This window comes from Rhinolophus sinicus, chromosome 17 (assembly GCF_057876585.1).
Source record: "Rhinolophus sinicus isolate RSI-liver-muscle chromosome 17, RSI-T2T, whole genome shotgun sequence".
NCBI classification, from domain to species: Eukaryota; Metazoa; Chordata; class Mammalia; order Chiroptera; family Rhinolophidae; genus Rhinolophus; species Rhinolophus sinicus.
In genome coordinates this window covers 83,626,549-83,639,923 of record NC_142517.1, presented here as the reverse complement: position 1 = coordinate 83,639,923, position 13,375 = coordinate 83,626,549, and positions in this window count along the sequence as shown.

Here is a 13,375-nt window from a genome sequence, read left to right as displayed (position 1 = left end):
TCAAAGAAGAAATAAAAGGAGAGATCAAAAGATACATAGAAATAAATGAGAATAAAAATGCATCATGTCAAAATTATTGGGATACTGCAAAAGCAGTAGTAAGAGGGAAATTTATATCATTACAGGCCAATCTCAAGAAACAAGAAAAAACCCAAATAAACAATCTAACATTACATCTTAAAGAACTACAAAATGAAGAACAAATGAAACCTAAAGTCAGCAGAAGGAAGACAATAATAACAATTAGAGCAGAATTAAATGAAATAAAGAACAACAACAACAAAAAAAAGAAAAATATAATGCAAGAAAGAGATTGCTCTTTGAAAAGATTAATAAAATTAACAAACCCATCCTATACTTACTAAGGAAAAGAGAGAAAGAAAAAATAAAAACAAATAAGTAAACAAAATCAGAAATGGAAGAGTAGAAGTTACAAAGCATCCCCCCAAAATACAAAGGATCATACAAGAATACTATGGAGGACTGTATGCCACCAAATTTAATAACTTAGAAGAAATAGACAAGTTCTTAAAAATATATAACTTTCCTAGACTGAATTATGAAGAACTGGAAAATCTGAAAAGACTGATCAACAGTAAGGAAATTGAAACAATCTCCCAAAAGCAAATGTCCAGGACCAGATTCCTCCACCAGTGAATTCTATCAAACATTCGAGGATGATTTAATGTGCCTCCTCAAAATGAACAGGCAATACTTCCTAACTAATTTTATGAGGCCAATATTATCCTGATACCAAAATCTGGTAACAATAACACAATAAAAGGAAACTACAAATCAATATCTGTGATGAATACAGGTGCAAAAATCCTAAACAAAATACTAGCAAATCAAATACAACAATACATTTAAAAGATTATACATCATGATCAAGTGCAGTTCATTCCAGGGGGGCACAAAGATGGTTCAACATGTGTAAATTGATCAATATGTTATACCATATAAACAAAATAAAGGATAAAGATTGTATGATCATATCATTAGATACAGAAACAGCATTTGACAAGATACAACAGCCACGTATGATTAAAAATACTTAATAAAATGGGTATAAAAGGAAAATACCTCAACATAATAAAGGCCATATACAACAAACCCTCCACTGATACCATACTTAACGATGAAAAACTGAAAGCTTTTCCTGTAAGACCAAAGCAAGACAGGGATGCCTCTTTTCATCACTGTTGTTCAACACAATATTGGAAGTCATATCCAGAGCAATCAGACAAGAGGAAGGAATAAAAGGCATCCAAATAGAGAATAAAGAAGTTAAATTGTCACTTTTTCAGATGACCTGATTCTTTATATAGAAAACTAAAGACTCCACCAAAAAACATATTAGAAACAATAAACAAATACAGTAAAGTTGCAGAATACAAAATCAATGTACAAAAATCCATTGCATTCCTATATACTAACAATGAAATTTCAGAAAAAGAAATTATATATATATATATATATATATATATATATATATATATATATATATATTAGCCATTGTGACAAAAAGAACACCTAAGAATTAACTTCACAAAGGGTATAAAGGAGCTATACACTGAAAACTATAAAACATTATTGAAAGAAAATGAAGAAGGAGGAGGAGGAGGAGGAGGAAGAGGAGAAGGAAGAGGAGGAGGAGAAGACAAAGAAATGGAAAGCTATTCCGTGTTCATGGATTGGAAGAATCAACATAGTTAAAATAGCCATATCACCCAAAGCAATGAAATCCCTTCCAAAGTCCCAATTGCCTTTTTTCAAGAAATAGACCAGAAATCATTACATTTGTATGGAATTACAAAGGACCCTAAATAGTTAAAGCATTCTTATGAAAAAAAGTACAAGGCTTCAATTTACACTACAAAGTGACAATAAACAAACCAGGACATTATTGGCAGAGAAATAAACACAGAGACTGATGGAATAGACCCACATATAGCTAAATAAACCTATATATAGATATAGGCAGATAATTTTTGACGAAGTTGCCAAAAACATACAATGGAGAAAAGAAAGTCTCTTCAATAGATGGTGGTGGGAAAATTGAAAAGACATGTGCAAAAGAGTGAAACTAGAGTGCTATCTGTCACCTTGTATCAAAATTAACTCAAAATGAATCAGAGACCTATACATAAGACCTGAAACAATAAACTGCATAGAAGAAAGCATAGGTACTAAACTTATGGACCTTGGGTTCACAGAGGATTTTATGAATTTGACCTCAAAGCAAAGGAAGTAAAAACAAAAATAAGTGAATGGGACTATATCAAACTAAAAGGTTTCTGCACAGCAAAAGGAACCATCAACAAAACCAAGAGGCAACCAACAAAATGGGAGAAGACATTTTCAAACAACACCTCTAATAAGGGGCTAATTTCCGAATACAAAAAGAACCCATATAATTAAGCAACATCAACAAATATTCAATTAAAAAATGGGCAAAAGACTTGAACAGACACTTCTTCCAAGAAAACAAAGGCCAACATATATATGAAAAAAAAAGTTCAACTTCACTAGCTATTAGGGAAATGTAAATCAAAACCACAATGAAACATCATCACACATCTATTAGAATGGCTATTATCAATTAGATAGTAATAGCAAGTATTGGATGAGGTTGTGGGAAAAAAAGGGAACCTCATACACTGCTGGTGGGAATGTAAACTGGTACAGCCACTATTGAAAACAGTATGGTGAATCTTAAAAAATTAAGAATAGAATTTCCATATGACCCAGCAATCCCTCTTCTGGGTATCGACCCAAAAAATCTGAAAACATTTGTCCGTAAAGGTATATGTACTATGTTCACTGCAGCATTATTCACTGTGGCCAAGACGTAAAAACAACGAAAGTGTCCTTCAATGGATGATTGGATAAAGAAGATGCAGTACATACATACAATAGAATATTATTCAGCCATAAGATAATATGAAATATTTCCATTTGCAATGACATGGATGGATCCAAAATCTTGAGATTATCATGCTAAGTGAAATAAATCAGACAGAACATGTCAAAAAACCATATGACTTCACTCATGTGTAATACGTGTAATATAAAACAGAAAACAACAAACGAACAAAACAAACAAAGAAACTAAAACTTGTAGACACCGACAACAATTTAGTGGTTACCAGAAGGAAAAGTAGGTCACACATGTGGTGATGGAAAGAGAACTGACTCTGGGTGGTGAACACACAATGTGATATATAGATGATGTATTATAGAATTGTACCTTGAAACCTATGTAATTTTACTAGCCATTGCCATCCCAATAAATTTAACTTAAAAAATGTTTAACAAATAATAACATAACAACTGACAACATTAAGCAATAGTCTATATTAATAATGTCCTGTTTGTTTCCTCTCTTTAATTTCATTCTTTAGTTCCATGGTCAGCGAACTATAATGTATGGGCCAAACAAACACAATCCAGCCACAGCATATTTTCATACAGCACAAAAGCTAAGAATGTTTTTATGTTTCTTAATAGTTAAAAATCAAAAGAAGGATAACATTTTAAGACATGAGAATTATTCAAAAATCCAAAATTCACTGTCTATAGTTAAAGTTTTATTGGAACAGTGCCATAATCAACCCATTAGATATTGTCTGTGTTCTTGTGCTGTAACACTAGGATGGAGTTGGTTTGAAAGCAACTATGTGGCCCTCAAGCCTAAAATATTTACTCTGAAACCCTTTACATAAGCAGTTTCCTGAGCCCTGTTTAAACCTACTGTGCATCATGCAGATGAACAGGACATAGGACTGATTTGTCTCATAAATAAAAATAAGAAAGCACTTCAACAGGTTTTAAGTTGGAGCAACAAGAAGCTACTCAGAAGAAATATTTCCATTAGATGAATTGTTTAGTTCTACTGAGCACAATTTGTTCTGCTGTGTTGAATTACCTTAAAGTGACCATGACTTCACTCATAGTTAATTGAGTAACTTGGATCACTGAGTTGTAGAACAAGACAAGCCAAAGACCAAGTACTTTTTATTTATAGGTTTGGGTCTTTTTTAATGTGGAAAAAAGGTACAAAAATCAGAATTTTATTTTTTAAAAGTTCATTTAATATCCTATTGAACCATGAGGTAAGAAAATAGAAAGAATGTAATTCTCAATCAGAGCCATACCTATTGTTATACTTTTTGGGGATCATATACTATCTATTCCCTTTGGCTCTTGGCCACAAGGTTTGTAAATATGCTGAGAAAGATCAAGGACACTTCTAAAAAGGAAGATAAATCAGAATAAGACAGAATATACTTGGAGGTTACATGTGTGTGTGGCACATTCCTCTAATATGGCTCTGGCAATGGCATTCAGTAGCTCCTTCTCATATGTTCGCTGTCTTGCTGGATGATTGCCTCACATCCAATCAGTGGAATTGCACTCCTTGATCTTGGAGACAAAAGGTAGTGCATGGAATAGTGTCATGTAATATGATTCTCCTCATATTGGCAGTGTGATAAAAGATACAGCATGTGGAATTTTTTTCTCTTCTACTTAATAGTATTGTGACTCTGGGAAATTCATTTTTGGGGTGTTGTGTCCTATATCTTTAACGTGTGGAAAATACTTAACAGGATTGAGAAAGGAGAGTTATATCTAATATGCCCATCACATAATATTGTAGCCATTTCTATTATATAACTGATGTGCTAGAAATGTAGCAAAATAAAAATCTATATCTTCATCTATATGAACAAATTTTATCACACTAAAGTAGAAAATAACATATTTTTGTTATTGACTTTGCCATAAATATCTATGTAACATGAAAGTGAGAAAAAGATCTATATTAGATTTCCTGTGTTGAAATCCTCTTCTAACACTTTCTAGCTGTTTTAATTTGGACAGTTTCTTTCATAGAGCTGAGCTTCATATTTTTATTTTTATTTTTTGGCATTTATAAAGCTTGCAAAATATTATATAACACTTGTTTGTTGAGAGAATTAAATAAAATACTACACGAGAAACGAAATAAGTGCTCCATAAATATGAGCTATATTCATATAAGAATAGCAAAACATTTCACAACTTTGTTAGACAGAGTTAGATTTAAATATTTATTAAGAGTTCTAACTACTTGCAATGATAACAATTTATTCAGAAAAACTCTGTCTCACTGAAAGCACACAGGCATTTATCAAACTTTATCTTTTCATCGTGTATTAATGCTGTAGTTATAAGCAAGCCTCAGTGGAAAAAGACCGCTGTCCTTTAAAAAACTAAAAGTTTACTTCCAGGTAGTACCATCTTTGCAGTTCTGAGAGTCACCATTAAAAATGTGACACTGATCCAAAAGCTGTCTCCACAGAACTACATAGGCCTACCTATTTAGGTGGATGTAGTGTATATGGCTTCTGACCAACTTGGTTACTGCTTCACTGCATCTTGGGCTTTCTGAGCAGTGAGCCACTACCTTGCTTCCGGTCTGCTTGGCACTTGTACTTGATGGCCCTTTGGTAATTTTCTCAAGTAGAAAGTCTGCCTACCCATTTTTTTTAATCAATGCCTTTGTAAGTTGCCCAGACTCACTTTTCTTTGCTTACTGTTTACGAAGTGAGTAAACCATCTGCCTAACTTGAGTTTTGTTCTGACATCCTTTTATGATCTATCTCCATACTGTATCACTTCACCAGACTTGAGTTTGTATTTAGCTGTTAAGCTTTTCTGTACATAAATTTCCTATTATAAAAGTCACAAAGGCTTAACAAAAAATAAAGGGCAGATATTATACATACTGAATAGTGGATATTTGGTCTTGTTAAAAATGTCCATAGAGACATTTGGTCCATGTCAAAAGGTCCTTGATATTTGGTCCTGTCCAAAGTGTCCATGGTGACATTGGTCCTTGATTCATTAAATAATACGAACATTTAACTTCATTAAAATTGTATTTATATTATTTTTATTGTAATTCATGATACATTTTTGACAGGACCAAATATCAAGGACATTTTGTCATGGACCAAATATGCCCACGGACGTTTTAGACAGAACCAAATTTCAAAGACCTTTTAGTGTGGACCAAATGTTTCAGTGGATGTTTTCAACAAGACCAATATCTTACAAGGTGCTTATCACAATGTATACATATATGTGTAACACATTAAAATAATAACTCCATCAAAATATTAACAATAAAAAATACCCTTATATTTGGGAATATACATATATACAAATAAGTATATATATATATATATATATATATATATATATATATATATATACACACACACACACACACACACATATAGATGTGTGTGTATATATGTGTATATATATATATATATATATATATAGAGAGAGAGAGAGAGAGAGAGAGAGAGAGAGAGAGAGAATTATAGTAGAATTCAAAATACATTTATAACTGTCACCAAAAATACAATATAAAATTTCAAAATGAAGCTAAAACAATAATTTAGGTAACACTGACCAGAGTGAATACATTACAAACTAAATATAATTTGTTCCACTAATTCTCCTGCATTGTTCTCCTTAGAGTTTACTGATATGCCCACACTAAAGACTTGGTCATGGATTTAATTAAATTGGGACAGGGTGATGGTAAGTGCCAGGGTGTGAGCAGATCTGAGCACCTCAAATGAGTAGGCTGCCCTGAACACTTCTGCTTTAGTTCACATTTTCTTGGCCTCATCTGATTGAGGCTTTATCTGATTCCATCCTTAACTTTAGAAAACAGATATGTGCAGGCTTTGTCCCATTTAGAGCTTATAGGGATTGCCTCACTTCATATATTTGTGATGTATCTCTTGTCCCCCACCCCACCTGAGGGCTTGCCTCATTCCAGACATGTGGATACCTGCGGAAGCTCTTTTGACATTCACATATTCTTAAACTGCTACTAAGAGTAATTAATCTCCCCCACAAGTACCCCTGGGCAATACTTAGACAGTAGGTGTTAGGAGCCAATAAACAAATGATTGTCTCTTTCATCATCACTAAGGTAGACAATACTGAAATGCATTTTATAAGGCTACTCAGACATTCCTAGTAGGATTGAACACCATTATCCACAGTGGTAGCCAACTTTATAATAATCATTTACTGCTTTTTCCAGTTGCCTTTTCCTCCTTTCCTATTTTACTCTCCCTAGTTATTCATGACTACTGCTTGTCTTTGATTTCCAAATAAATTCCCTTCAGGTGAGCACTTGCTTTAAGCTTTGGTTTTGTAGAACCCAAACGTGGTTCATAGTAGAGGACTATTTTGTCCAGCAATGTCCTAGCATTATAGTTATGAATAGAAACCCTCTACCTTTATCCTTAACATACATGTTAATTGGTTTTAATATCATAACTTAACTTTATTTGGGTTTTATAAAGTTTCAGTTAATACCTGATGTAGCTGTATTTTATTCACAAATCTATTTCCTCCAATCATATGTCTTTTTTTTTTTTGAGAAATGCATTATATTTGGCTTAAATTTGTGTTCTTTAACCATATATACTGTTCCTTATATTTCTAATAAGAGAAAAAATATAAATATATATATATATATATATATATATATATATATATATATATATTTAATGATATTCTACTACTTTATTTTATGCTCCCTCCACACACACACACACACACACACACACACACACACACCAATCTCCTATTCCTCTCACACAAGCTTTAGTTTTTCTTCCTCTTGGAGGCTTTTAAAATTCTCTTTGGTGTGTTTTCTCTTAAGCAGCACTACAAACTACAAGTGCTATCAGCTATATCCATGGGAAATACACTATTAGAAAAGTTGAAGTTTTCTTAACTTTCTTGTGGAAATTGTTGAGCTAAAATTTACATTTACAAATATGTATAACATATATTTCAGCGTAAATTGTAGCTTAAAAAATAAGTAGATTAAGATATAGTTGTTATTAACTTGTGGAACTCCATACATAGAATCTTTCTGTATCAGAATGCCCTATAGTGTGGAATAAACTATTTTTCTTGTATAGAATGCTATCTCTCTACTCACCCACTTGACAAATACCTATGTATCATTCTGTCTCAATTGAAACAGAATGAAAAGCCTTCTTTAACCTTCTCGGTAGTCTTAATTTTTGTTTAATTTTTATTTTGTACATGCTTGTGTTATAAATTTCAAATAGTTCCATTATTGCAATCGCCATAGACTATGTAGTCTAAAATACCTAAAGTGTCTTTGCTTTGCACACTGTCCAGGCTTGGTTCACATACCCAGTATCTCTTGCTTAGAATACCACTAGTCTTTTCCTCTTTCCATGTCACCAGAACATTTCTATAACACAAACATATTTATATCATTACCTGCACTATCACAGTAGCTTAAAAGCCCTAATTTGTAAGTAGAAATGTTAGAAATGGTCGTAAGAACTGGATTAAATTATATTCTCTGCCATTTAGCAGTTGCAAAGTTTTATTGTTCTGAGAGTTCTTTTAAAAACAAACAAGACAAAAATCTCCCAATGGAGATATTTACCTTGCATGGTTTTCATGAAGATTAAATGAAATGACATTTATTAAGTGGTTGGCATACTGTTTGACACATTTTAGGCAGTGAAACATAGTAAGTTTTGTTATTATTTATTGTCCTCTTCCACTTAGAAAATCTAAACTTTTTATCATACAAAGCAGGCCCTGGGAAGTTTGCCATTGTCTGCCTGCCCTGATTCAATTTCCACCACTAGTCTTTCACTTGCTACATTCCAGCAATTGTGCCTTATATATAGTTTCCTAAGTAAGACATGCTGCTATGTGCTTCCATTTTAGTCCAAATATGCACCAAAGGCCATGGATTTCATAGAGTTCAGTTTAAATATTAGTTCATCAGTGAAGTTTTTCTAGAACATTTCTACATTTTTCCATTATAATCTCACTTTTCCCTTTTTTCTGTTGCTATACCCTGTAAGTTCAAAAACTCAATTGAAACCTATTATTTCCTCCGGTAAGTCTCTTGTATCGGAAGTAATATTGATGATGTATATTAGTTCTCTTTTTTGTAGGAAAAAGAGCAAAGAGAGTCATGGCAACATACATGTTATGTGATAATTTTAAATTGCAAAAAAAAAATTCCCATTGGGGTAAAATTGGAACATTGTAAATGCCAAATTTTAAAGTGAAAAGAATGTTTTTTAAATTTATTTTAGCTTATTGTATCCAAGTCCCTGAAAATAAAGAAGTCTATAATTTTTTTTTTTTTTTTAATCTAACAAACTATTAGATTCTGGTGACATGGAAATGTTTGTGATGGTTATTTGACAGCACCATAAAAGCACTTTTCCAGAAAAGAGAAACCTGAAACAGCTGATATCTATCTTCTATGCCACCACATCTGACAGACTGGAATACTTGTACTTTATACAGTTTACAAATAAGAGGAAAAAACACCATTATAGGATCATTTGTCAAATGCTTAAAGCCAAATAAATTAAAGATTTGGGGTTGCAGTAAAGTGTACTCATAAAAACTGCTGCAATAAATGTTTAAAAGATTGCTGCTTATTTTTTGCATAGCAATAGAAATTAACCAAAGACCTAAGGGAAAGTTGATTAAGCATAAAGGCAATTATTTGTCAAACAGAATAAAAAGGATCAAGAAATAGCCTATGTATATCATTTTGTGTTCAACAAAGCAGAGAAAAGTCAGCATTGCTATTTAAACATTCCCAAATTTGTTGGAGAGCCACTAACCAGCTTAATATAGCGGCCTTGAAAGGAACCACACGTGATTATAGCATTTTTTTCTGTAAACATTAGCCAAGAATACAATATTTTTGTACTAGTAAATAACAAATAGTATCCTTTACATAAATTTCTGTCCATGAGTATATTCACAAGCATAAAATATTGGTACATATTTTATTTACTTTAAAATGAGGTATATTTGGGGGAACTGCCAATCAAGATTGCACAGTAGGTAAATGCTGTGCTCACTTCCTCCCATTACCACATCACATCAAAATTATAACTAAATTAAAGAACAACCACTCTTGTGAATCACCTAAAGACTAGCTGAACAGAATTCCTATAATGAAGGCTGAAAGAAGAAGCCACGTTGAGATGGGTAGAAGGGGCAGAGACCGGGAAAAGGGCTGTTGCCACAGGCTTGTAAAGCAGTTAAGAATCAGGAGGACATCTCAGCTGCTGAGGTCTCTCCTGAAGAGCAACGGTTACCAGATGCACACTGGGCTCCACAGCCTGTAGCAGCAGTTCTGGGAAGAGGTCTCCCACAGAGCGGGCTGTGAAAATCACCAGGGACTCAGTCTGGATGAGACAAAGGTTTGTCTAGACCCAGCCCTTCTCTTAAGGGGCCCTAGCACAAACTCACTCACAAACACTTACCCAACTTCCAGTGAAGGGACAGCAGCTTGAAATGCAGCAGGGACATCAAGGAGCAACTGAATTGTCTGGCTTCAGAGGGAGAGATAGAGGCGCTGCTCACTCTGGGACTAAATTGCTGGCAGGCGCCATTGTTTCTTTGTTGAGCCCTCCCCCTTCAGCCTGCAGGTGAAGGTGGGTTCCCAATCTGTGTCTCCATTAACCTGAATAACACTAATCTCACCCCATCCTGGGAATTCTCTGAGATCCTACCCCACCCCCTTTCACACCCTCTCCCCACTGAACCTCAGTCAGTTGCTGTTCCTCACAAGTGGCCGGACTCACCTCTACTGTGGACTTTCCTAAAATTTTTCAAAGGTCCACAAACTTTAAACAAGTAGTAGCTGGCCTCTGCATGTCCTATACCTCTTTCTAATCAGCCCCAAGCCTGGCACTAATGGCAGCCAACATCAGTTCACAGTATAACTACTCTCAGGTGCCTCCCAGCCCAGAACAGGCAACTACCAACAGCAGAGGACTTTGTAGCTCCTACCAGGTGGCCCTGGGCCATGCACAGGCAGTGCTTGAACTTGGCCTACACCAGACCCCTTCTCAATAGGTCCAAGAATCAACCCACCTGGTGGCCAGTTTCAGAACACAGCAGAAACCCCTCCATTAGAGCCGCCAGACAACATACCAAAGAGTGGACTTAGCAAGCACCAGAACCTCACTACACTTTATATTACAAACCTAGAACTTACAACAGAATATTTGTATGTTTTGACTGCTCTAATTCTTATCACAATTTTTTCTGTTTACTTTGGAATTAATTTGCTCTTTCTTCAGTTTAAAATGTTTTTAAATTTATCTTGAGATTTTTTTCTTTGACCTATGTGTTATTTAGAAATGAGTTATTTAATCTCCACATATTTTGAGAATTTCCAGTTATCTTTCTGTTACTCGTTTCTGGTTTAATTTTATTATAGTCTGAGCGCAAACATTGCATGATTTTTTTTTTAATTTCTTAAGGTATGTTTTATGGCCGAGAATGTGATCTGTTTTGGCAATTATTCCATGTAAAGTTGAGAAAAATGTTTATTCTGCTGTTGTTGGGCAAAATAGACTATTGACATCAATTGAATCCACTTGATCGATGGTGTTTTGAGTTCAACTATGTCCTTACTGATATTCTCCTTGCTGGATATGTTCATTTCCAAGAGGGAGAGGTGTTGAAGTCTCTCTCTACCATTATGGATTCATCTATATCTCCTTGCATTACTACCAGTTTTTGCCTCTCATAATTTGATGTTCTATTTTTAGGCAGATACATGTTAAAGATTGTCATGTCTTCTTGGAAAATTGACCCCTTTGTCCTTAGATAATGTCCTTTTTTTTTTTTCCCCTAATAAACTTCCATGCATTGAAGTCTGTTCCATCTAAAATTCATGTAGCTACTCTTGCTTTCTTTGATTAGTGTTAGCAGGACTTTTCTCCATCCATTTAATTTTAATATATATGCGCCTTTACAGATAAAATTGGTTTCTTATAGACAATACATAATTGGATCTTATTTTTGGATCCACTCTGACAACTTGTGTCTTTTCATTGGACTATTTAGATCTTTGATATTTAAAGTGATTATTTATGTAGTTAAATTAATAGTTACCATATTTGTTACTGTTTTCGATCTTTTATCTTGCTTTTTGTTCTTGTTTTTGTCTTCCATGCCTTTTGTTTTGTTTTGTTACAAAACATTACAAATCACTGCATTAAATCATTATCTGTTATATCCAAATTCTTAAGAGGCCTGCCAAACAATATGCTTATTTGTTGAGGAGAGGGATAGGTGGAGCTTAGGAATTACAAAGAGAAATATATTGCCCTCATCCTGGAGGTAATAATCTAGTATTTTCCAGATCATCAAACCCCTAAAACATCACCAATGTGGGAAGCCTCTGAGTCTTTAGAAAATGTATCTCCACCTTCATGAATTTATGTGTATTACCAGGACATCCAAGGTACTTGGAACTATGTCTTCTTCAGGTCCAATTTACACACTGCCTTAAAAATAGTGGACAAGATTTTGTCTTTTGGAATACCTGGGCAATCAAGATCACTTCGGTCTATAATGTAACAAAGAGAAGGCAAGTTATTACAGCTGTTGCACTGCATGCAAACTGCTTCATGTCATCTCTCCTTACTAGGACTGAAAAAATAAAAGCCTTAGTCAATTAATCAGATCAAATGCCACATAGCAAGTGCCAGTGGCTCTGCTGCTCTTCTCAAGTGAAGTTACCAAATCCAGCCAACAACTGCAGTTGAAGATGTTACCATTGATTTGATACTAAACTTCCACAATCTGCCATTATTTTTTCTGTATTTATTAGGAGCCAGAATGGTAAATTAAATGAGAGTAATGGTGGGACAACTACCTTACATCATTTGAGTCATTGATAGTACCATTAATCTCTACTCTTCCACATGAGATGCAATATTGCTCTGATTTACTGTTTTGAATGGAAAGGGAGATACAATTTCAGACCTTCCATTTGACCTTCCAATAATTAGAATTTTACTCTATAGGCAAGCAAAATAATGTGATGCTTGTAAATAACTACAGGGTGGATCTGTGGACCATTGGATCCACTGTTAGACATGCTTGGATTAGGGCTCCATTTACTACCTGGCTTTCACATATTCCCACTCTAACTGGAGAACCAGGGTGGCACAGTACTCATTATTTCTCAAGGGATCTGGTTAGTCCGCTGTTGCTACAGGAAAGGTTCTTTTGTTTGTTTGTTTTGTTGGTTGACATTGGGGGTGTTGGCCATGGATTCATTGAGGAAGAATTGGGGGTATGGGCAGTACAGTGCCTTTCATTAAAGGGTCTTGTCCTCTGTGAAATTACGGTCTCCCATTTTAAGGAACTGGCTCCGATCTGTTAAATGGATCAATAATAATGATTGTATAATGCAGCCACTGAGCTCAGCCTTTTATTCACCAGATCTTGACCCTTTCTGGTTATACAAGTC